At 46.7% G+C, this 22,715-nt stretch overlaps 1 long non-coding RNA gene across 1 annotated transcript; it reads left to right on the forward strand.

Moving 5' to 3' along the window:
* Window positions 1–579: 579 nt before the first annotated feature.
* On the forward strand, window positions 580–21,775 carry LOC105605337 (uncharacterized). Its single transcript, XR_009598905.1, has 3 exons — window positions 580–736; window positions 14,844–15,009; window positions 19,658–21,775. It is a non-coding gene; the product is annotated as an uncharacterized LOC105605337 (long non-coding RNA).
* Window positions 21,776–22,715: the final 940 nt, after the last annotated feature.

Here is a 22,715-nt window from a genome sequence, read left to right on the forward strand (position 1 = left end):
AGCGATTACATATCTGGGCTGACGCCGAGCTGTGACCCAAAGTTCCATTAGGCAATTAACAGCAGGCCAAAGGTTGGGGGGAAATGGCCTCACCTACTCACTCACTCTTTCAGTCCCGCCAGGCTCCTCTGTCCGTGGAATCTCCCAGACAAGAACATGGGAGTGGGTTCCCATCTACTATTCAAGGAGATCTTCCCCACCCAGGGATCAAACCCGCGTCTCCTGTACATTAGCGGGCATATTCTTTACCAGGAGCACCACCTGGGATGCCCCTCCAGTCCCTTTGATCATTGTTTAGTTGCTAAGCCGTGTCAGACTCTTGAGTGACCGTAACCCACCAGTCCGTGGGATTTTTCCAGGCAGGAATCCTGGACTGGGTTGCCATTTCCTTCTTCGCTTCCTGCTAAATCCTTGGGTCTTTTCCGGTGTATTTTGTTTTTATTTCCCTTTGCTCTTTATTTGGAGAGGGAAGGAAAGGAAGTGAGGTCTTTGAAGTACAGGCGTAGGAAGTGACAGGAAAAGCTTGCGTGGTGATAGCACCAGAGAAAGGGGGACATATTTGCAGAGGACACAGGTGGGTTCTGCTTGCTCCTGTGTCCACTCCGCGTCTCGGGGTTAAAAGGAGTCAAGTTTTCTTTAAGGAACATCTGGCAGTTACTGTCAAGTGCTGTACTCTATGGAAACCAGGCCTGGCCAAACAAACATTTCAAATTCCTCGGCTACAGCGACTGGTCAGGTAAGAGTCTGTGACTCTCGATCTAGAGACAGGCGGAGGTGGGCTTTTACCCGAATTTCTAACCACCACCGCTCCCCTACCCCCCGCCACAATGTGCTTGTTTATAAATCCATCTTTATCAGTACTTGAGACTGAAGACGAAACTGAGGCACTGAAAAGCATGGAGTCAAGGAGCGGAGAGAGAAATACAGTCTTTCAGCACCTGGAGCTTGCCAAGCCTGAAGGCCACACATGAACTATGCACTTCCCTTTTTATTAAGCACAATTTGATGTGTGTTGCTAAGGCTTGCCATTGTGGAAAAAAAAAAAATCCTGGTTTATTAGAATACTAACCTCTTTTTTTTTTTTTTGGTAGAGAATTACAATGATACTGGGCTTCCCTGATGGCTCAGCTGGTAAAGAATCTGCCTGCAATGCAGGAGACCTGGGTTCAATCCCTGGGTCGGGAAGATCCCCTGGAGAAGGGAAAGGCTACCGACTCCAGTATTCTTGGGCTTCTCTGGTGGCTCAGCTGATAAAGAGTCTGCCTGCAATGTTCGATCCCTGGGTTGGGAAGATTCCCTGGAGAAGGCAATGGCACCCCACTCCAGTACTTTTGCCTGGAAAATCCCATGGATGGAGGAGCCTGGTGGGCTGCAATCCATGGGGTCGCTAAGAGTTGGACACGACTGAACGACTGAGTGACTTCACTTTCACTCTTCACTTTCATGCATTGGAGAAGGAAATGGCAACCCACTCCAGTGTTCTTGCCTGGAGAATCCCAGGGATGGCGGAGCCTGGTGGGCTGCCGTCTATGGGGTTGCACAGAGTTGGATACGACTGAAGTGAGTTAGCAGCAGCAGCAGCATCAGGATGTATTATCTATGGACATAAAAATGCCTCCAAGATACGTATATTTTACTAAATAACAGAAATAGCTACAATTAGGGAATTCCCTGGTGGTCTAGAGGTTAGGACTCTGCGGTTTCACTGCTGAGGACACAGGTTCAATCCCTGGTCGGGGAAACTGAGATCCCACAAGCCGTGTAACCCACTTCCCCCGACAAAAACAAAAATTCATGAAGGAGAAAACTGTTATCACCACCCCTTTTTCCCCAGCAGATGTTACGGCTCTTTTGACTGGGGGACCATCATCTCTGCAGTGTTTCTCCGTCTGCAGCCCTTATACAGGATACATTTTGCGTTCATGTTTCGCACTGCCTGTACCTTGCAGATCCTGCATGTATCAGGCGGTTCAGCTGGACCTTCCTCTCTGCCTAGCTATATATAGCTCATTCACTCAACTGCTATCAGAGCCTTCAGCAGATGACAGTGCCACAATGTATCCATTAGGGAGGTTTTTTTTTTTTTGTACCTGATGTTTATAGTAGAGAATTTATTGAAGTCGATCAGTCCAACAGAGCTCCTGTTGGAAACACACTGAAACGGGTCGTACCGCTCTTGGTGGAAGCCATCTGTGGTCCTTGGTCCCCATCCAAGCTGGCGATGGCTGTTCTCAGACAAATTGCACAACCGGGTGAATTCAGGTTACCCCGGATCACAGTCTTCCACCCTGAGCTGGGCCCTCCCGAGAGCAGGCGATGCTGTGAGCCCCTGTGTGGCTTTCCGGTACGACCCCCAGCCCCCACTGCTGGCCCCCAGCCCCTGCTGAGCTCCCCTTCACGCGGATGAGAGTGTCAGCAGGTAGAAAGCCACTCATGTCTTACCTTGGCCATGCTGACGCTCACCTTCATCCACATACATCATCCCCACCATCTCTGGGTCCGGTTGCCCTTCCTTCTCCAGTAACACCTCCCTGCTGAGCCCTCTCTCCTACTGGGTAGCTCCATCCTTGGTTCCCACTCCCCACCCTAAGGGTGACTGTTAGGGACCAAACGGTGGTCTCTAGGACCTGAGTCATGTTTGCCAGAAAGAGACAGGATATGCGCTCATCCTGCCTGGCCAATCATGTAACGCCAGCTACTCCTGTAACTGAGACAAAGAACTGCCTGTATATAAGCCGCCATACTCCTTTGTTCAGGGCTCTTGTCAGATTCCCTTGTGTGGGATGAGACTTGGGCCCTAGAGCGCTAGAGATAAACTCCTGTCTTGTTTTTGCATTACTGTGGTGGACTTGCTCTCTCGGTCGGTTCGGAGATACGGGCTCGGAGCATAACAGTGACGATGTCTGTGAAACAATGTTGCCTTGATAACCTCACCTTCTGCATCCCTGCCCCATTCATGGGTCATTTCACTTCTCATTTGGATTATTGTCAAAAATCGAGAAACGTCATTTTGCCGACAAAGGTCCGTACAGTCAAAGCTAGGGTTTTTCCAGTCATCATGTATGGATGTGAAAGTTGGACCATAAAGAAAGCTGAGTGCTGAAGAATTGATGCTTTGGAACTGTGGTGTTGGAGAAGACTCTTGAGAGTCCCTTGGACTGCAAGGAGAACCAACCAGTCCATCCTAAAAGAAATCAATCCTGAATATCCTTTGGAAGGACTGATGCTGAAGCTGAAACTCCAATCCTTTGGCCACCTGAATCGAAGAACTGACTCATTTGAAAAGACCCTGATGCCGGGGAAGATTGAAGGTGGGAGGAGAAGGGGATGACAGAGGATGAGATGGTTGGATGGCATCACCGACTTGATGCTCATGAGTTTTAGCAAGCTCCAGGAGTTGGTGATGGACAGGGAAGCTTGCCTGCTGCAGTCCGTGGGGGTCACAAAGAGTCGGACACAACTGAGCGACTGAACTGAGAGTTGGATGCGACTGAGCAGCTAATGCTTTCACTTTCATGTACCCTGATACATGCGTCCTTGCTGAAAATCATTCAGTGGTACCCGCGTCTGTTCTGGGTACGACCTACGCCGCTTGGCCTGGACCACCTTCCCTAGCCTCTGCAGGCTTACCTGCTCTACTGATGACCCACGTTCCTGCCCCTTTCTGAGTCCTTCCCCTCCCCACCCCTGTCCCCATGTCTTACTAAATCTCTGTTCTGCAACGCCCTCCTTCGCTGTGGACTCCTTCACATCTCTCCAGGTCCACAGACTGCCAAATGCAGACCCACAACTAACAGAGAGCGCAGCTGAAAGCCGTCCCCAAAGCCAGCCCTCTGTACGGCTGACAGGAAACGTGTGAAATTTTATATGGAATGTTTAAAGTCAAAATACAGCTACACGTAAGCTACTTGTTAGTGACTATAAACAACTGCAGTAGGGAAAAAACAACAAAAATCTGCATTAAAGAATTTGATTGCTTATGAAAATATCAACTGCAATTTCCCATTACACACAGAAACGATTGATGACTTTCAACAGAGAAGGGGAAATTCGAGGGTGGCTGTGGAATTCGAAGATGAAACTGGTTATTACGGTAATATTGACATGAAATTCTGGTTGCCTGTACCGCAGGGCGAAATAACTGGACCGTGATGTGAATGGTCTAGCTGATCCTGGATTTTCATAGCGTATGTAAATTACAGTCCTGTTCACATGTAGGACAAAATAGGCAGTTGGACCAAACGAATGTCCTTAGTACGGGAAACAATTTCAGGTCATTGAGGAAAAACACATTTGGCATCTGGTAGGTGCCAGGAATGTAAACAGGACCCGCCGTCAAAACTGTGTAATAGATGACATTTTATGGCCATTTGGTTTTATTTCATTTTTGTATCTCTATTTTGAAATTTATCATAGTAAAATGTATAGAACCCTAAATTTACCATTTTCGCCGTCTTTAACAGTACAGTTCAGAGGCACTAAGTACTTTAGCAGTGATTTTATTTCACCTTCGTGAGGAATTCAAGAATGGATATAGCATAACTTAAAACTGCCTTGAAACTGCAGACACTTGGCAGTCTTTTTTTTTTTTTAATCTATGAGAGAAAGAAGTCTTTATGTCCAATAACACATTTGAGAATTTGATGGACTATTTTCTTGATGTCCTCCTGGTAGAGAGAAGAAAAAAAAAAAAACTAGTTTGTAATTCTAAGGACCAGGTGCAGGCTGTTTTTTTTTTTTTTTCAGGGCATTTTTGTGCTTCCTATTTTGGAGTGAACTTTCTGGCTGGTTGGATAAAAGAATCTCAAGATAAAGTGGGCAAGATATCAGGAAAATAAGACTGAATCATGGTACCCATCCAGACGGAGAGTCTGTGAGAACTTGAGTGTCTGTGGAATTCTGGACACCTTTCAAGTCCTCCTGGTGCCTTTACTTGTGACTGCGGCTAAGAAGTCGAAATAGCAAGTGGAACCCTGAGCACCCCAGATGGGGGTGGAGTTATTTCAGTCTTCTCCTGGATTCTGATGTTCATTTGGACCCAGTAACGTGCATGCAATTAAAAAAAAAAAAAGTTTGTTCCAACGGAAAGATAGCCCTCGTTCTGCACAGAAACATCTTTTTTGAGTGATCATTAAATAACGGAGCGCTGAGGTGCTTTGAATCTTGAGCTCAGCAACAAATTACTTTGAAAAAAAAATAGCACAAAGGTTTTCTGTTCCTTCTGTGAGAAAGTTTCTCTTGAATGATTTTTCATGATGAGCAAAAAGAAAAAAGATTGCGTTAATTGCGGCCATCCCTAGATCATTTTCTCCTTCGTTTTTGGGCTTTACTCCTCCTCCTCGTTCGAAGTGTAGACAGCTTTGATCATGCTGCCCTCGCCAACTGATTCATCCTTCTGCTGAATACCCTACCACCGAACAGAGAGGTCCTCTCGCTCAGCGCCACACAACTCGACCTTCATCCCGGGCTCTGAACTGCCCGGCGATGAGAGAACACTTGGGAATTTTCTGACTATGGGAAACGGAACACCGGGCTTGGTTTCTGCAACTTGGATTTTTACGTGAATTTCCAGACAGCTCTCAAGTTCTAAGAACGACTCTGGTCATCTCACGACGGGTTCCCTAATAGTGAACCCTTCAGTGCTTCCAGGAAGGACGGTCCTCCTTTGCCTGGAAGCCGCAAGGAGACCATTGGTGTGTCTTTCTCCCCAAACAGGAGTAAGAAAAGTTACTTGTTGTGTGGACTCTTTCTTCTTGAAAAAAAAAAACACAAAACTTTATTTGACTGAATCAGGTCTCAGTTGCAGCACCAGTGGGATCTTTAATTGCGGCAGAAGTCTTAGCTGTAGCACGTGGTATCTAGTTCCCTGACCAGGGATCGAACTCTGGTTCCCTGCATTAAGAGTATGGAGTAGTCGTCACTGGACCATGAGGGAAGTCCCTGTTTCTAGTGCCTTAGTGGGAAAACACACTTTTTTTTTTTAAAAGCAAAACCTTCTTGAAAGGAAGATTGCTTCTGCATTTCAACGTGACCACTTCCTGGTTGGTGATGTCACGGCCGACCCTTGCTGAAGGGCGGCAGCCTGACCTCTGGTGTGACCCCTGGGAGCTCTTGGGCCTTATAAATGTAGCTTTAAGTGATTTCCCAGGCCAGTGAGTGCGGGGGGTGCTCCGCAGAAAGAGAGAGGCAGTGGAACTTCCCTCAGCAAAGCCGAGGGGTCCCGAGGAGAGGTGAACCTGCTGTCCGCCAACCGAGGCCCTTGGCGAGTGAGAGACAGACAGACATGACAGGCGTTCCATCTAAGCAGTTCCGCTTTATTGCCACAAACTCTAGGTTTATATAGGCAAGCAGGGGGGTTTTGCGAGGGACTTTCCATAGTTGCACCAATCACGTTAAAGGTCAAATTGTCATGTGCCATAGTTGCACCAATTGTGTTAAAGGTCAAATCATCCTGTGCCTTCATTATAACAGGAGTCTATGGTGATCACGCGCTGTCCATGTGCATGGAAATCAAGAGAGCCAATCAAAAACTGTAACATAGACCACGCTCCTATCTCTTCCGCCAGGCGTTATCTTAGTTTCCCACCGCAAAGCTAGCCCTTCTTTTTTAAGGTTTCCCATTTAGGGCCCCACAAGTGAGTGTGTGCATCCCAGCGATTTGCAGAATCAGTGAAAAATAACGAGTTAAGGCAACCAAGCGGAGTGGAAAACGTCCTACAGAACACCCGCCTTTTGCTGTCTCCCACTTGCATTTTTAACAAACAGAATTCAGGGGTGGATAAAGTCCAGGACACCCAGTTACTTTTGCATTTTGGACGCACAGCGAATGATGTTTTAATATTATGTCCATCCCAAAGAGGGCTTCCCTGATGCTCAGACGGTAGAGAATCCAGCTGCAATGCAGGAGACCTGGGTTGGATCCCTGGGTTGGGAAGCTCCCAGGGCCTGGCAATCCACTCCAGTATTCTTGCCTGGAAAATCCCAGCCGAAAACTCACTCTTTATCTCCTTTCTGCCTCTCGCTTATCACACCTTTTAGACCTACAGGCCCCAGTGTGGTAGCCGCTTGGCACAAGCGACTAGCAAGCTACTCAACTGTGGCTCCTCTCAGTGGTTACATGAGTTTGACTTCTAAGGCTTTGTATGAAGAAAAATAAAAAGACCCCAGGTTTCTGACTTAAACATGAAGGAAGAAAAAAAAGTTTCCCATTAACAACTTTGTGCTGTGCTGTGCTTAGTGGGTCAGTCGTGTCCGACTCTTTGCGACTCCACGGAACGTAGCCTGCCAGGCTCCTCCATCCATGGGATTCTCCAGGCAAGAATACCAGAACGGTTTGCCATTTCCTCCTCCAGGGAATCTTGCCGACCCAGGGATCGAACCCAGGTCTCCCACATTGCAGGCAGATTCTTTACTGTCTGAGCCACCAAAGTAACTTTAGTATTAGGTCATATGTTGAAATCATACTATTTCGTCATCTACTGAGCTAAAATGGATTGTTAGAATTGTTTCTTTTTAATTTTAATCATTTAGAATTACACATGTGGTTTGCGTTATATTTCTGTTAGATCACAAGGCTTTAAAGCAGGGATGGGCAGACGTTTTTCTGTTAAGGGCTAAAGAGTGACTCTTGTGGGCTCATGATGGACAGGATCTCTGCTGAAAATTCTCAACTTGGCCCTTGTAGCCTCTGAGAACAATATAATACAAATAGGTGTAGCTGAGTGCCAATAAAACTTTATTTGTAGCAATAGGCAGGGTTTCTTTGGCCCAAGGGTGTGGTCTGCTGACTTCTGCTTGAGACACCTGGGGGTTTTATTTGTATATTTAAGTGGAATATCTCCATGACTCTTCCCTGGAGAAGGAAACGGCAACCCACTCCAGTATTCTTGCCTGGAGCATCCCGTGGACAGAGGAGCCTGGCGGGCTATGGTCCATGGGGGTCACAAAGAATCGGACACGATTGAGCGACCAAACCACCATCTCCACGACTCAGTCCTATGACTTGGACAGAGGGAGAAAATATTTGTAAGTGGAGAATTTACCTTTCCCAAAGGTGGTTGGAGTACTAAATATGAAATGGCTGGCAGTTTATTGATTTTTTTTTTTTGTTTAAGTGAAGGAGAGGATAAACCACAGATAAGGTGACTCTTGGGGCGGGGGGGGGGGCTGGGTGGGGGAGGTCTTGTGTCAGTGTCTCCTGGACTCCCCCCCCCACCCCCAGGGAAGTTCAGATGGCCTGTGCTTTATTCTGCAGAAGCAACGAGGGCTTGTTGTTGCTGTTGCTATTTAGTTACAAATCATGTCCAACTTTCCGGGACCCTATGGACTGTATAGCCCACCAGGCTCCTCTGTCCATGGGACTCTCCAGGCAAGAATCCTGCAGTGGGTTGTCATTCCCTTCTCCAGGGGATCTTCCCCACCCAGGGGTCGAACCTCGGTCTCCTGCATTGGCAGGCAGATTCTTTACCAGCTGCGCCACCACGGAAGTCCCAAGGAGGACCTGGGGTAAGAATTTTGTCCCAGATGCTGCAAGAGGGTCAGGGCATACGCTTCACCCACAGTCCACGTGAGACACTGCAAATCTATCTGACAGATGGCAAAGGCACGAAACACCAGAAATGGGAGCTGTCACACTGATAAAGCCAAAGGAATTTCTTTTTTTTTACAAAGAGCCGCACAAGTAGTAAATCCCATTTTCTCACCCAATTAAAATGTTTTATCTAGTGAGAGCCTGGCATGAGGTAACTTTCTAAGAACTGACTTCCACATGATTGGGAAATATCCTGAAATGTACAAGCTTTCTGGATCACATTAAAAAAAAACAAAAAAACCAAGAAAACCACTGACAGGCGCAGATATACTCTGGGGAGGTGAAATGGGGTGAGAGCAATCCGTTGTGATTGGTCCATAAATGAGGCGCTTTATATATTTCTTTTACTGCCAAGGTGAGGGGGGGCCGGTGGGCGGTGCTTAGGAGTAGTTCTGGAATTAAATATTCCTTCTCGAAAGGGTAAACCCAAGACATTTATAAATCAGAGTTTGATTTATCACCTGTTACATGCTCTCCTTTTCAGCACTGGGGGAACCTGGAAATAATTTCTGTTCCTTTGGTTTTGTAGTACGTGAATGGGGCCAAAGTGTCAGTTGTTAGCTTGAATTTCCATTTCCATGGTTATTGTCTCTCTGGGCGCTGCCTCAGAAATGGAAATGTGATTTCGCTGCAATGGCAACACTGGTTTAAGTAGCCCGGAGGGACTGCTGTGGGACTAAGTTAGGGGTGATGGGCTGCACTTCTCAGCTTGTGAGAGTTGACAACCTTGGGGGAATCCCAGCGAAGGGCTTGCACAGGAGCGCCTTATCTAGGGGCAGCTCTTGGTTATTTATGTACAGTCTGGAAGGTCCCTTGGAGGAGGAAATGGCAACCCACTCCAGTATTTTTGCCTAGAGAATCCCATGGACGGAGGAGCCTGGCGGACTACATACCATCCATGGCGTTGCAAAAAGTCGGACGCGACTGAGCAACTAATACTTGGTTTTCATCACTTTGTCGAAAATCTTATTCGCCTGGAAGAGAGAAGTAAGCGAAATTCCGTGGATGCTACTGTGTCTTGGGAACTTAATTTAGGATGTTTATGTATTTTATTTCGCTATCAAAATTACACACTGACTAATAATAAAATGCAAAATCTACTGGCATATAAAGCGCAAAATACTTGGTAGTATAAATGAATGTAACTTTTAAAATATTCCATTTTACGCTCTCACTAAACCATGGATCATTGAAACTGCTTTCTGAACTTCCCAGGTGGCCCAGGAGTTAGGATTCCACCTGCCAAGGCAGGGGATATACGTTTTGATCCCTGGTCCTTGACGATCCCACTTGCCTAAGAGCAACTAAGCCTGTGTGCCACAGCGACTGAAACCCATGAGCTCTAGAGCCCCTGTGTTGCAACTACTGAGCCTGAAAACCTAGCCGGTGCTCTGAAACCAGTGAAGCCTCCCCAGCGAGAAGCCCTTGTGTTGCAACAAATAGCACAGCCAAGAATGAACGAGCAAAATTAAAAAAAAAAAAAATCCTGCTTTCCAAATAATGTAGATTGAGGCACAAATCATCCATCTGATGATTTCCAAATGATCCGTCTAGTAAGTTCTGAAGTCTTCCTGGATAGCTCGGTTGGTAAAGAATCTACCTGCAATGCAGGAGACCCTGGTTTGATTCCTGGGTCGGGAAGATCCCCCTGGAGGAGGGATAGGCTACCCACTCCAGTATTCTTGGCTTCTAAGTTCTAAATCCTTGGTTGCCTTTTAGAAATTGTCGGTGGGGTCTTTTTTTGAGATAGCTGCTACTAACGAAACAATGCCAGGATTTGATAGAGGGAATGTGGTAAGCTACCCCAGATATGCGTGCATGCTAAATTGCTTCAGTCATTGTTTGACCGTTTACAGCCCCATGGACCGTAGCCCACCAGGCTCCTCTGTCCATGGGGTTCTCCAGGCAAGAATACTGGAGTGGGTTGCCATTTCCTTCTCCAGGGGAATCTTCCTGACTCAGGCCTCAAACCCAAGTCTCCTGAGACTCCTGCATTGGCAGGCAGGTTCTTTAGTGGCTCAGTGGGTAAAGAATCTGCCTGCCGATGTGAGAGGCCCAGGACCAGTCCCTGACTGAGCAACTCAGGGCACACAGCACTAGTATTCTTGCCTGGAGAATCCCATGGACAGAGGAGTCTGGCAGGCTACAGTCCGTGGGGTCCCAAAGCGTCAGATAGGACTGAGAGATTGACACTTTCTCTACTGCTGAGCCACCTGGGAAGTCCCCCTGCAGGAATACAACATACTGAATGCAGGTATTTGGAGGTGGGGCCTTTGACTGCTAATTACACCCTGAGGGTGGGGCCCTCGTGAATGGGATTAGCGCCCCTGTAAGAGAGATCCTGCAGTGAAACCCACTCCAGTATTCCTGCCTGGAGAATTCCACAGAGAGAGGAGCCTGGTGGGCTACGGTCCATAGGGTTGCAAAGAGTCGGACATGACTGAAGCAAGTTAGCAAGAGAGACCCTACAGAGTCCCCTCTCCTCTCTTGTCAACATGAGGAAACAGGGAGATGCTGCTTTCTATGAATCGGGGAAAAGGTCCTCACCAGAGAGCAAATCTGCAGGCACCTTGATCTTGGATGTCTCAGCCTCCAGAACACTGAGAAATACATGTCTGTTTTTACAAGCTGCCCCGTGTATGGTACTTTGCTAGAGGAGCTCAAAGGGACTTAGCCAGAGGGTTCTTTCCCTTAATGGGACCCTAATGGGTTCCAGGGCCGCCGTGTCTGTTTCAGCTGCCCTGGGTGCATTGCCTGCACGTCAATGCCAGGGGGCTCACCTGGAAGGTTGCCTCAGCCTTGCCCACATGCCACCACCAAGGCAGCCTGTCCCCAGACCTGCCCCTTGCCTCTCTAATGCAGGGAGTCTCCACGGCAGTGGGAGGCCACCAAACCTGCTCTGACCCCTCTGTCCACTCAGTAGCTGCCAGGAGTTTCCGGCGTCAGCACAGAATGTACTTCTGGAGCCTTTAAAAAGTATGAGATCCACTTAAGAATCCTGCCCTGCATTTGGCTACAACTTCACTCAGTTCAGTTCAGTCCCTCAGTCGTGTCCGACTCTTTGCGACCCCATGGACTCCAGGCCTCCCTGTCCATCACCAACTCCTGGAGTCTACCTAAACCCATGTCCGTTGAGTCGGTGATGCCATCCAACCATCTCATCCTCTGTCGTCCCCTTCTCCTCCTGCCTTCAAGAGTCTTCTCCAACGCCATAGTTCCAAAGCACTGTTACAAAGCATGACTTCTAATCTCTTTTAACCTAGAGCAGTCGGTCTGCCTTTAGTCTGACGTTGCTGAGGAGTGCTGGCTGGTAGTCTTCTGTAAGTGTCCCAGGCTCTCTGTCTGTTTGCTCATTTCTGTGTGACTCCATGCTGGCTGGACGTTTTTTGGCAAGAATGCTGCAGAGGTGTTACTGTGTCCCTTTCACAGTTACAACACGAGGATCTGATGCTCCAGATGACCTTGCATTGCTCTGGCTGACCTTGGTTAGTCGGTTAGGGCTATGCCCACTCAATACCCTTGACAAGTGGGCACTTCCTTTCCTGTGTAAGTGATGGTTAATGGGGGAGGGCAGATGGGTCAGATTTGGGGACTCTGAAGATCTGGTCACACCTACCCCCTCACTACTCCTGTTGGAAGTACTGCCTTAATGGTGACAGAATGGTTTGATTACTAATCATTTCTTTCCTAAATCATTTTTTCATTCGCCCCCACCAGATTTATTAACATATGAATGACCCATTAACATTGTGTGTGAAGTCTTCTGCAAATTCTGAGCTGAAAGTCTTCTAAGAAAGCTTGACTTCTGTACCCCAACTTTTGCACATCATTATAGACTCATGGGGTTTTTTGTAATTGTTGTTGTTAGTTTTTTTTTTTCTGATTGTACGTGTTATAATCAACTAGCATATAGTTATTACTATTTTTTTTTTTTTTTGCCATACCTTGAGGCTGGCAGGATCTTAGTTCCCTGACAAGGGATTGAACCCCGGCCCTGAGCACTGAAAGTGTGGACTCCTAAGCACTGGACTGCCAGGGGCTTTTTATTATTTTTTGGATGCTCAAATTAATTGGCCAGTGGGAGTGCTTTTGGCGTGCGTGCGTGGGCACATGCTAAGTCACTTCAGTGGTATCTGATTCTTTGTGACGCTATGGACTATACAGCCCACCAGGCTCCTCTGTCCATGGGATTCTCCGGGGAAGAATACTGGAATGGGTTGCTGGGTCCTCCTCCAGGAAATCTTTCCCAAACAAGGGATTGAACCCATGTCTCCTGGATCTATTGCATTGTAGGTGGACTCTTCACTGCTGAGCCACCAGGGAAGCCCCCTTTTGGTGCCCATCACTATTAAAAGGCAGATTTCCACCCACCCCAAAAGCTGCTACATGTGACGTACTTGAAAGAACTACAATACAGACTTGATGTTTTCGATATTACTCTGCTTTGCCTAGTCTCATGTTTCAGCCAGAATACACAGCGTTTAACTTGTCGAAGACGAATATCTTGGGCAATAATGGCACTGCACGGCATTACTGTGATGCAATTATACAAATATTACTCCAAAGCTCACCTGACCACAGAGAAATTCTGGGTTGATAAAACATCGTGGTTTACCTATTTAAGTCAAGGCTCAAGTCTGCTGAACATTTTATGGCAGCAGAAATTCACTGAAAGTGAAGTGAAAGTTGCTCAGTCGTGTCCAACTCTTTGCGACTCCAAGGACTATGCAGTCCATGAAATTCTCCAGGCCAGAATACTGGAGTGGGTAGCCTTTCCCTTCTCCAGGGGAATCCTCCAAACCCCAGGGATGGAACCCAGTTCTCCTGCATTGCGGGTGGATTCTTTACCAGCTGAGCCACGAGGGAAGCCCAAGAATACTGGAGTGGGTAGCCTATCCCTTCTCCAGTGGATCTTCCCAGGGATCGAACCAGTGTCTTCTGCTTTGCAGGCAGTTTCTTTACCAGCTGAGCCCCCAGGGAAGCTCCGAAATTCACTGAGCAACCCTCAAATATTTACCTCAACATCTAAGACAAAGCCCCTGACGTTACTGGTTTGGGAAGAAAGGTGTTTAAAAATTTTACCTATTTATGTATTTTTGGCCCTGCTGGATCTTCACTGCCTCGAGAGCTTTTGGCTACTTGTGGCGTAAAGGCTTTTCGTTGCTGTGGCTTCTCTTGCTGTGGCACACAGGCTCACGGGCTCACAGGCTTCAGTGCTTACAGTGCGTGGGGTCAGCAGCTGTGGCTCCTGGGCCCCGGAGCACAGGCTCCACAGCTGTGTTGCACGGGCTTAGTTGCTCCTTGGCACGAGCATTCTTCCAGGACCAGGGATCGAACCCGTGTCTCCTGTACTGGTAGGTGCACTCTTTACCACAGAGCCCAGGGAAGCCCAGAAAGGCTTTTTTTTTTTTTTTTTTTTGAGAAGTCATAGCAATACACAAATTTCATTTCAATTTGATACAGATACTTCTTGTGGTACTTCTTCTGTGTGTGTGCATTACTCCACTGTAGGTGGTGTGTGTATAGGTGTGCACGTGTGTGCACTGCTTCAGTGAAGATAGTATGCATACTTGTGTGTATCCAGTTCAGTTCAGTTGCTCAGTCGCGTCCGACTCTTTGCAACCCCATGAACCGCAGCACACCAGGCCTCCTTGTCCATCACCAACTCCTGGAGCTTGCTCAAACTCATGTCCATTGAGTTGGTGATGCCATCCAACCATCTCATCCTCTGCCGTCCCCTTCTCTTCCTGCCTTCAGTCTTTCCCAGCATCAGAGTCTTTTCCAAGCAGTCCGTTCTTTGCATCAGGTGCCCAAAGGATTGAAGCTTCTCACACTCGTCTTAGAGCTGGCGTAGAGTGAATCTGGGAAAAGTTACTTGCAGCTGGTTCTTGCTGCCTTCTCTTCTATTTCTGAGCCTGGGGGTGGGAGTAGGTCACTGAGGGACACAAGAGTTGGGTAATGTATTACAGAAATGTGGCCTTCTTTGTGCTTGAAGATGATGATAGCAGTGTCATTTAGTGGAGTGTGAGCTGTGCTAGAAATATTAAACCTTCTGAGGCCGCCAAGACGTTCCCCTCACTTGTGTGTTAGTCAGGCTCAGAAAAGCTGGATGACCTCTTGCTAAGTTAGTGAAATATCACAAAGAATAATTACAGTGTGTAAAAATAGCTGGAGAACAGAACAGTAGGTCAAAGGAGTTAACATGTGTTGTGCAATCCAGGAAGCCTGTGCAAACTTCCTTTTCTTTCCAAAGATCCTCCGTGGTGGCTTTCCCTGGGTTTCCACCATATCCGTGAGGGGAGCTTGCGAGATGGTGCAGTCACCGACGACCCCAGGGACTGACAAAGCAGCATTTGTTTGCAACGTGTCACTGCAAGTTGGCCCGAAGCCCCTGATGCTGTAGCCACATGGGGACCAAGGTAGGTGGAGATGAGGAGGGTAGGGGGGAAATGACAACCTTGCCGTCAAGTCTCCCCTGACATGTTACATTTCTCATCTTCATGGGGGAGACATGTCACGTGGCCAGACCCAAGTTCAGCTGGGTGGGGATGTTTAATCCTTCCCCATGGCAAAGAGATGGGGAGACAATGGAAACAGTGACGGACTTTATTTCCCTGGGCTCCAAAATCACTGCAGATGGTGACTGCAGCCATGAAATGAAAAGACACTTGCTCCTTGAAAGAAAAACTATGACCAACCCAGACAGCATATTCAAAAGCAGAGACATGACTTTGCCGACAAAGGTCTGTCTAGTCAAAGCTGTGGTTTTTCGAATAGTTGTATATGGATGTGAGAGTTGTACTATAAAGAAAGCTGAGTGCCAAAGAATTGATGCTTTTAAACTGTGGTGTAGGAGGACTCTGGAGAGACTCTTGGACTGCAAGGAGATCCAGCCAGTCCATCCTAAAGAAGATCAGTCCTGGGTTTTCATTGAAAGGACTGATGCTGAAGCTGAAACTCCAATACTTTGCCCATCTGATGCAAAGAGATACTCATTAGAAAAGACCCTGATGCTGGGAAAGACTGAAGGTGGGAGGAGAAGGGGATGACAGAGGATGAGATGGTTGCATGCCATTACCGACTCAACGGACATGGGTTTGAGCAAGCTCCAGGAGACAGTGATGGTCAGGGAAGCCTGGTGTGCTGCGGTCCATGGGGTTACAAAGACTCAAGACGTGACTGAGTGAGCAACAACAACAGCAAGGAAGGTCGTGGAGTAGTGGTGAGCATGATTGCACATACCACACTAGTCATCAGGATCTAATACACTCAAGTGCTCAAAATGTATGATTTCATCATGCTAATGGCAGGCCTGTTCAGCCCAGATTAGTAATAAATACCCTGTATTTAAGGCCTGCTAAGAGATCAAACACAATATGCTCTAAATCATGACATCATCCTTGCCTTTGCTCAGTTTATCCCTTTGAGGGATCAAATGGCTTGGCATCCTTTGACTATATCTTAATGTTTGGGCTTCCCTGGTGGCTCAGATGGTAAAGAATCTGCCTGCAATGCAGGAGACCCAAGTTCAATCCCTGGGTTGGGGAAGATCCCCTGGAAAAGAAAATGGCACTCCACTCCAGGATTCTGGCCTGGGGAAATCCCATGGACCGAAGAGCCTGGTGGGCTATAGTCCATGGTGTTGCAAAGAGTTGGGCACGACTGAGTGACTAAGCATGACAGACATGCATCTTAGTGTCTGGGTTGTAAATATATCACACTTGATTTCTTGTAAGTTTTAATTATTTTTTTAAATGAAGGGGAATACTCTGTAAATATAGAAGTAATAGATTTTCATTGCTAAACGTTTAGGACCTAAATACTAAAGGAGAATAAACTGTGTTACCCTTCCACCATCCTGAAGTTGAGAACTGCAGTGTCAGGGGAGACACACACACACACACACACACACACACACACACACACCCAGATGCCACTGAATTAAAACAAACGAAACAGCCCCTTTTAAAGAAATTTGTGCTCCTCCGATTATGACAAAGATGGAACGCTTTTCCACCTGATGTTGTGAATCGTATGTGTTTATTTTCCTACATTTTCCTGTTCTTGTCTGTGTAGGGCTGTGTAGAAGTGAACACAGGATGTTCATGTCTGTGAAGGCAACAGAAACGTCATTCCAAATTGCACTGGAGGCAGAGAGCATCCGGTCGGGTAATTAAGTCAGGACAGAGGTGTGCGGCTGGTCTCTGCAGCAGCTGGAGTTGAGGAGTTGAAGCCAGCGGTTGTCATGGACACGGCTCATCCATCACTTCTGCTTCCCTTCTGAGGCAGCCGTCTGCTCTCGCACCCGAGCTGCTGGCCCTGCTCAGCAGTGGACCTGGAGGGCTGCGTGTCCCAGGCTTAGGTCGTTAGCTATGCCGACAGGGAGGATTCCATCTGACCCAGGGGGCCTGCCTTGGTCCTTGAGGGCACCTTCGGGAGCAACCAGTGGTGGGTGCCTTGTCCTGCATGCGTGCTCAGTCATGTCCGACTCTTTGTGACCCCGTGGACCGTAGCCTGACAGGCTCCACTGTCCGTGGGATTCTTCAGGCAAGAGCACTGGAGTGGGTTGCTAGTCCTTCCTCCAGGGGATCTTCCCAACCCAGGGATCGAACCAGGGTCTTCTGCATGGCAGGTGGATTCTTTACTGTCTAAGCCAGGAGGGGTCAAAGGGCCTTGTGTTTACTCTTAAGAGATGCTACCAAATGCCCTTCGGAATCAATCCCACCCCACCCCCACTAATTGATTAGGGCTCAAGGACACTTCATTCACGTATCTTCATTAAGTGGATATAACTCACTGTTTCACTCATTCCCCCCCGCCCCCGCCGAACTGAAACCAGTATTTCATTATATTTTTAATTTCTCTAGTCACTAGTTAGATTGCACATCTCTTCTCTCTTTCTCAGCTTTGTTTCCTGCTGTGTATAGTGGCAATTTGTCTCTGCTCCTTTTTTAGTCTGTTCTGTTGAACTGTCAGCTGGCTTTCCCACAGGTTTGGGACAGCTGACTTTCCTGCAGATTTGGGACAGTTCTTTAGATATGGAGCACATTAATCCATTTGGGTTTTTTGGGTATGTTTTCCCTTATTGTTCTTGTAATTTTAAAGATATTTTAAATCGTGGAAGGATTGATGGTTTTTCCAGTTGTCATATATGGCTGTGAGAGCTGGACCATAAAGAAGGCTGAGACCAAAGAATTGATGCTTTCAAACGGTGGTGCTGGAGAAGACTCTTGAGAGTGCCTTGGGCTGCAAGGAGATCCAACCAGTCCATCCTAAAGGAAATCAACCCTGATTATTCATTGAAAGGACTGCTGCTGAAGCTGAAACTCCAATCCTTTGGCCACCTGATGTAAAGAGCTGACCCTGATGCTGGGAAAGATTAAGAGCAGGAGAGAAGGGGATGACAGAGGAGGAGATGGTTGGATGGCATCACTGACTCAATGGACATGAGTTGGAGCAAAATCTGGGAGACAGTGAAGGACAGGGAAGCCTGGTGTGCTGCAGTTCATGGGGTCACAAAGAGTCAGACCCAACTGAGTGACTGAACAACAGCAACAAAATAGGCTAAAATCTATAGATCTCTCCTATGTGATTTCTTTTGTTGCTTTTACTCAGAGCAGCTCTTCGCACAAACTTGTATGGCTGCACTGTCAGCATGTAACATTTTCATCTATCAGGCTGAGACCTAACTCTGGCAGTCTCTGGTGTCAAGATCAGGGTTTGGCAAGCTTTCTCTGAAAAGGGCCCAATTGTAAATATTTTAAGTTTTAAGGGCCACAGGGCTCTCTGGCAACAATTTAAATCTGCTGTATTGTAGCCAGGATGCAACGATAGACAACACCTAAATGCACGGGCAGGTCTGGGTTCCAATTAAGCATTATTATTATTTTACAGAAAGAGGCACCAGAGTGTAGCTGGGCAACCCTTGGACTAGACGGAGGCAATAGGCAAATCTCTTATTCAGCTGGACCACTGAGGCACGCTGGTGTCGTTTACTCGGAGAGAAACAGTGAACACAGAGGGGAGCTGTAATTATAAAACTTAGACCATACTCAATTAACGGCTTGCTTCAGAACAGTGTTTCACACAGTGGACTTGACAAATATCATGGTTATGTGACTGTACGTGGGCTTCCCAGGTGGTGCTAACGGTAAAGAACCCGCCTGCTACTGCAGGAGACGTAAAGAGATGTGGGTTCGATCCCTGGGTCTGGAAGATCCCCTGGAGAAGGAAATGGCAACACACTCCAGTATTCTTGCCTGGAGAATCCCATGGATAGAGGAGCCTGGTGGGCTACAGTCCGCAGACTGGGTCTCAAGAGTCAGACACGACTGAAGCGACTTAGCAAGCACTCAGGTGACTGTGTGAACCCTTTTTCCTTCTAGGCATTTGGGTCTGAGATTGTTCCATTTGTCAAAACACAAATCAATGACCGCAGTCCAAGGGGCCTGGTACATTTCTCAGGCTGGCTGGGCTGAGAGTATGTTTTTATTTTTGCCAAGAAAAAGAAACACGGATATGGTGTATTCTGCTGACCTGGGAAAACTGGCAACTTCAAATGAAGGGGGGATTAGCGGTCGTTTTAGGAAATGAACATCTCCATGACAATTGATGGAAAGGCATTCACGGAATTCATGAAACTGCAAATGCACCCTCTCTGCAAAATTCTGATCGGCTCACTGGGAATGGTTACAAGTCGACTAGACAGCAGGCTGCTCTTCTCCTGGCAGCATCCTGTCAGATGCAGATCCTTCTAAAGTCTTCTTGGTTGGTCAAGGGAGCCCTGAAGAGTCAATGGTGGTGAGCTTTGGGAACCTTCGGGTAAAGTGTCACCTGGAGTATTGTGAAAACATACAGCCACAGCTCCTGGTCCCTGTTGTCTATTGGAGGGGTGCACGTGTTCAGTCGTTCAGTCATGTCTGACTCTTTGCGACCCCATGGACTGTAGCCCTCTAGGCTCCTCTGTCCATGGGATTCTCCAGGCAAGGATCCTGGAGTGGGTTGCCATTTCCTCCTCCAGGGGATCTTTCCGACCCAAGAATTGAACCCAGGTCTCTTGCATTGCAGGGGGATTCTTTACCAGCTGAGCCACATGGGAAGCCCAAGAATCCTGGAATGGGTTGCCATTTCGTCCTCCAGCGGATCTTCCTGACCCAGGGACTGAACCCACGTCTCCTGCCTTGGCAGGCAGACTCTCTACCTTCTGAGCCACCAGGGAAGGCCCACAGGAGGGTACCATGCAGTCTGCTGGATGAATGAACATATTCCCGGTCCCATGTCTGTCCTTTGTCTGAACCAAACTGTCTGGGGAGTGGTTGCTGGGAACCTGTAGACACATGAGCCCTTTGTGACCCTTCTGAGGTGACCTTGCCATCTGACAGGCCCTCAAACAGGGTCTCATGTGCCACAGTAAGTCTAATCAACTGTAGGAGCTATTCCTCAGAATTATCCATTCTAGGTCCCGGGCAAAGATTGTTGGGGCTATTTATGCCTCGTTCAACAAAATGACTCAATGGAAAAAGTGACCGAGTGTTTTCAACTTAGCTCCATCTTCCTTGCTCGGTTGCTACAACCATATCGAAATTCTGTGTCTAAAATGTTCTGGCGGTTACTAAGACCAGGACTGTGACTAAAGTGAACTCTGATGGTCCATGTTCTCTTTATGTTACTCCTCATCTCTCTTGGTCATATTAACCTCGTTACTTTCAGAAAAAAAAAACAACACACACAATGAAAGAAACACAAAACAATCAAGCAACAATAAACAATTTTTTGTTGGCATTTTTTTTTTAAGAACGAAAATTCTGCTCCACTATCCATGATAACACCAGGCTTAGGAGAGGGGGAAAATGAATTAGGCATGACAATTTTTTTTTTCTCTTGCATGACTCTTTTGATCATATTTTTTTAGTAGTATTGGTTCAAAGGGAAATCATAGTGCTTGCATGTTGAACAGCACCTAGCATAAATTAAATTGGCCTGGAGTTGTTAAAAGTATTTAGAGACTCTGCTATAACATGACATGCTTTCTTAAATATTTGTGTTTTCATCTGTCTTCCTAATTGGGCTCTCAGCTGCTGGAAGGCTGCTTACATCTTATTTGTCCCCCGCCTGGGGTGCAATCGGTACCTTTACGTACTATCCTCTGAAGGCCTGATGCTGGTGGGGAGAATGAACATCTTCATGGAAAATTCCAGCTCATCTGCACATCAGCTACCTTTGATTGAAAAGCGCATCTCTCCCACTCAGAGAGGAATGCTGCTGTCTATTCTACATCTTAAAAAGAAAAAATCCAGAGGCTGAAATCTGACTGTAGGACTTTCAGACAACCTGCATTTCCACAGTACAGTAACACCCCCATGTCACTCTGCCTACATCACACTTGGGTGTTTGAATGCCAGCTGATGAGAGCTCATTTTAAACTCTCCTGCTTTAAAAACATTTTTTTTTTCTTTTTTCTTGAAAGAGTTCCCTTTCTGGATCCCAACAGTTTGATTTCTCTTTCAATTCCGGTGGGCTGACAGCCTCAGAGATGCTTTGTTTGTGCCATTACTGAGGGAAGGGGATGAAACGATCAGATCTTATTTACCAGTCTCTGTCTGATAAAGACGGCTTTGCCATAAAAGAAGCAAACGATAAAAAGCTAGAAGTACAAGACACTGGGTCTTAAAGTCATCCCGCTAAATAAAATGAAAAGAGCTCAGTTCTGGACTGCTGACTCGGGGCACAGCCAGCTGCACATGACTTTGTCGAGGACAGAGGTAAGGAGCAGACGTCCTGGTGAATTTTTCAAGTGAATGTGTAAGATAATCTTCAAAAGTCAAGTTTAAAATTCCCTGCTTAACTTTTTGCAACCCTTCTGGCCATCGTGTAACCCGACTATTCTGTTGTACAGATACCATTAGCAAGTCCTTCTTCCAACAATACAAATACCTCTCTTCTCCTGATAAAATCTCATTTTAAGTAAGTTGAAGGGACCATAGGCTTTTTTTCCCCCCTAACCCAGAGTACTTTTTTTTTTTTTCTGCTTTACCTTTTTCTTGTTTGCTTATCAAGGTACAATTTGCATGCTGTAAAATTCTTTCTTAAGTGTGCAGTCCAGAAATCTTCAAAGTATATACAGGCTTCGGGTCCAAACTGGCCTGCAGATTGTTTTGTAAATAAAGCTTTATTGGAACATGGCCACTCCTACTCATTTACATATTGTCAGTGGCTGCTTTCACGCAGCAATGGCAGACCTGAGTCTTGGTCTGCAAAGGCAAATACATTTGCTCTCCCGAACTTTACATAAAATCTACAATCTTGGCTGAAAAAAAAAAGTGAGTAGCTCAGTCGTGTCCAATTCTTTGCAATCCCATGGACAATCTTGGCTACAGTTCTACAAATTTTAACCAATTAGCAGTCATGTAACTACCACCACGATTAAGAGTTTAAAAATTTTCATTGCTCTTAAAAATTAAGGAAATTAAACTATTTCAAGATAATGCTGTGAAAGTGCTGCACTCAATATGCCAGCAAATTTGGAAAACTCAGCAGTGGCCACAGGACTGGGAAAGGTCAGTTTCATTCCAATCCCAAAGAAAGGCCATGCCAAAGAATGCTCAAACTACCACACAGTTGCACTCATCTCACACGCTAGTAAAGTCATGCTCAAAATTCTCCAAGCCAGGCTTCAGCAATATGCGAACCGTGAACTTCCAGATGTTCAAGCTGGATTTAGAAAAGGCAGAGGAACTAGAGATCAAATGGCAAACATCCGCTGGATCTTCGAAAAAGCAAGAGAGTTCCAGGAAAACATCTATTTCTGCATTATTGACTATGCCAAAGCCTTTGACTATGTGGATCACAACAAACTGGAACATTCTTAAAAAGATGGGAATACCAGACCACCTGATCTGCCTCCTGAGAAATCTGTATGCAGGTTAAGAAGCAACAGTTAGAACTGGACATGGAAAAACAGATTGGTTCCAAATTGGGAAAGGAGTATGTCAAGGCTGTATATTGTCACCCTGCTTATTTAACTTATATGAGAAATGCCAAGCTGGAGGAACACAAGCTAGAATCAAGATTGCTGGGAGAAACATCAATAACCTCAGATATGCAGATGACTCCACCTTTATGGCAG

Source organism: Ovis aries, chromosome X, assembly GCF_016772045.2.
Source record: "Ovis aries strain OAR_USU_Benz2616 breed Rambouillet chromosome X, ARS-UI_Ramb_v3.0, whole genome shotgun sequence".
Lineage (NCBI taxonomy): Eukaryota > Metazoa > Chordata > Mammalia > Artiodactyla > Bovidae > Ovis > Ovis aries.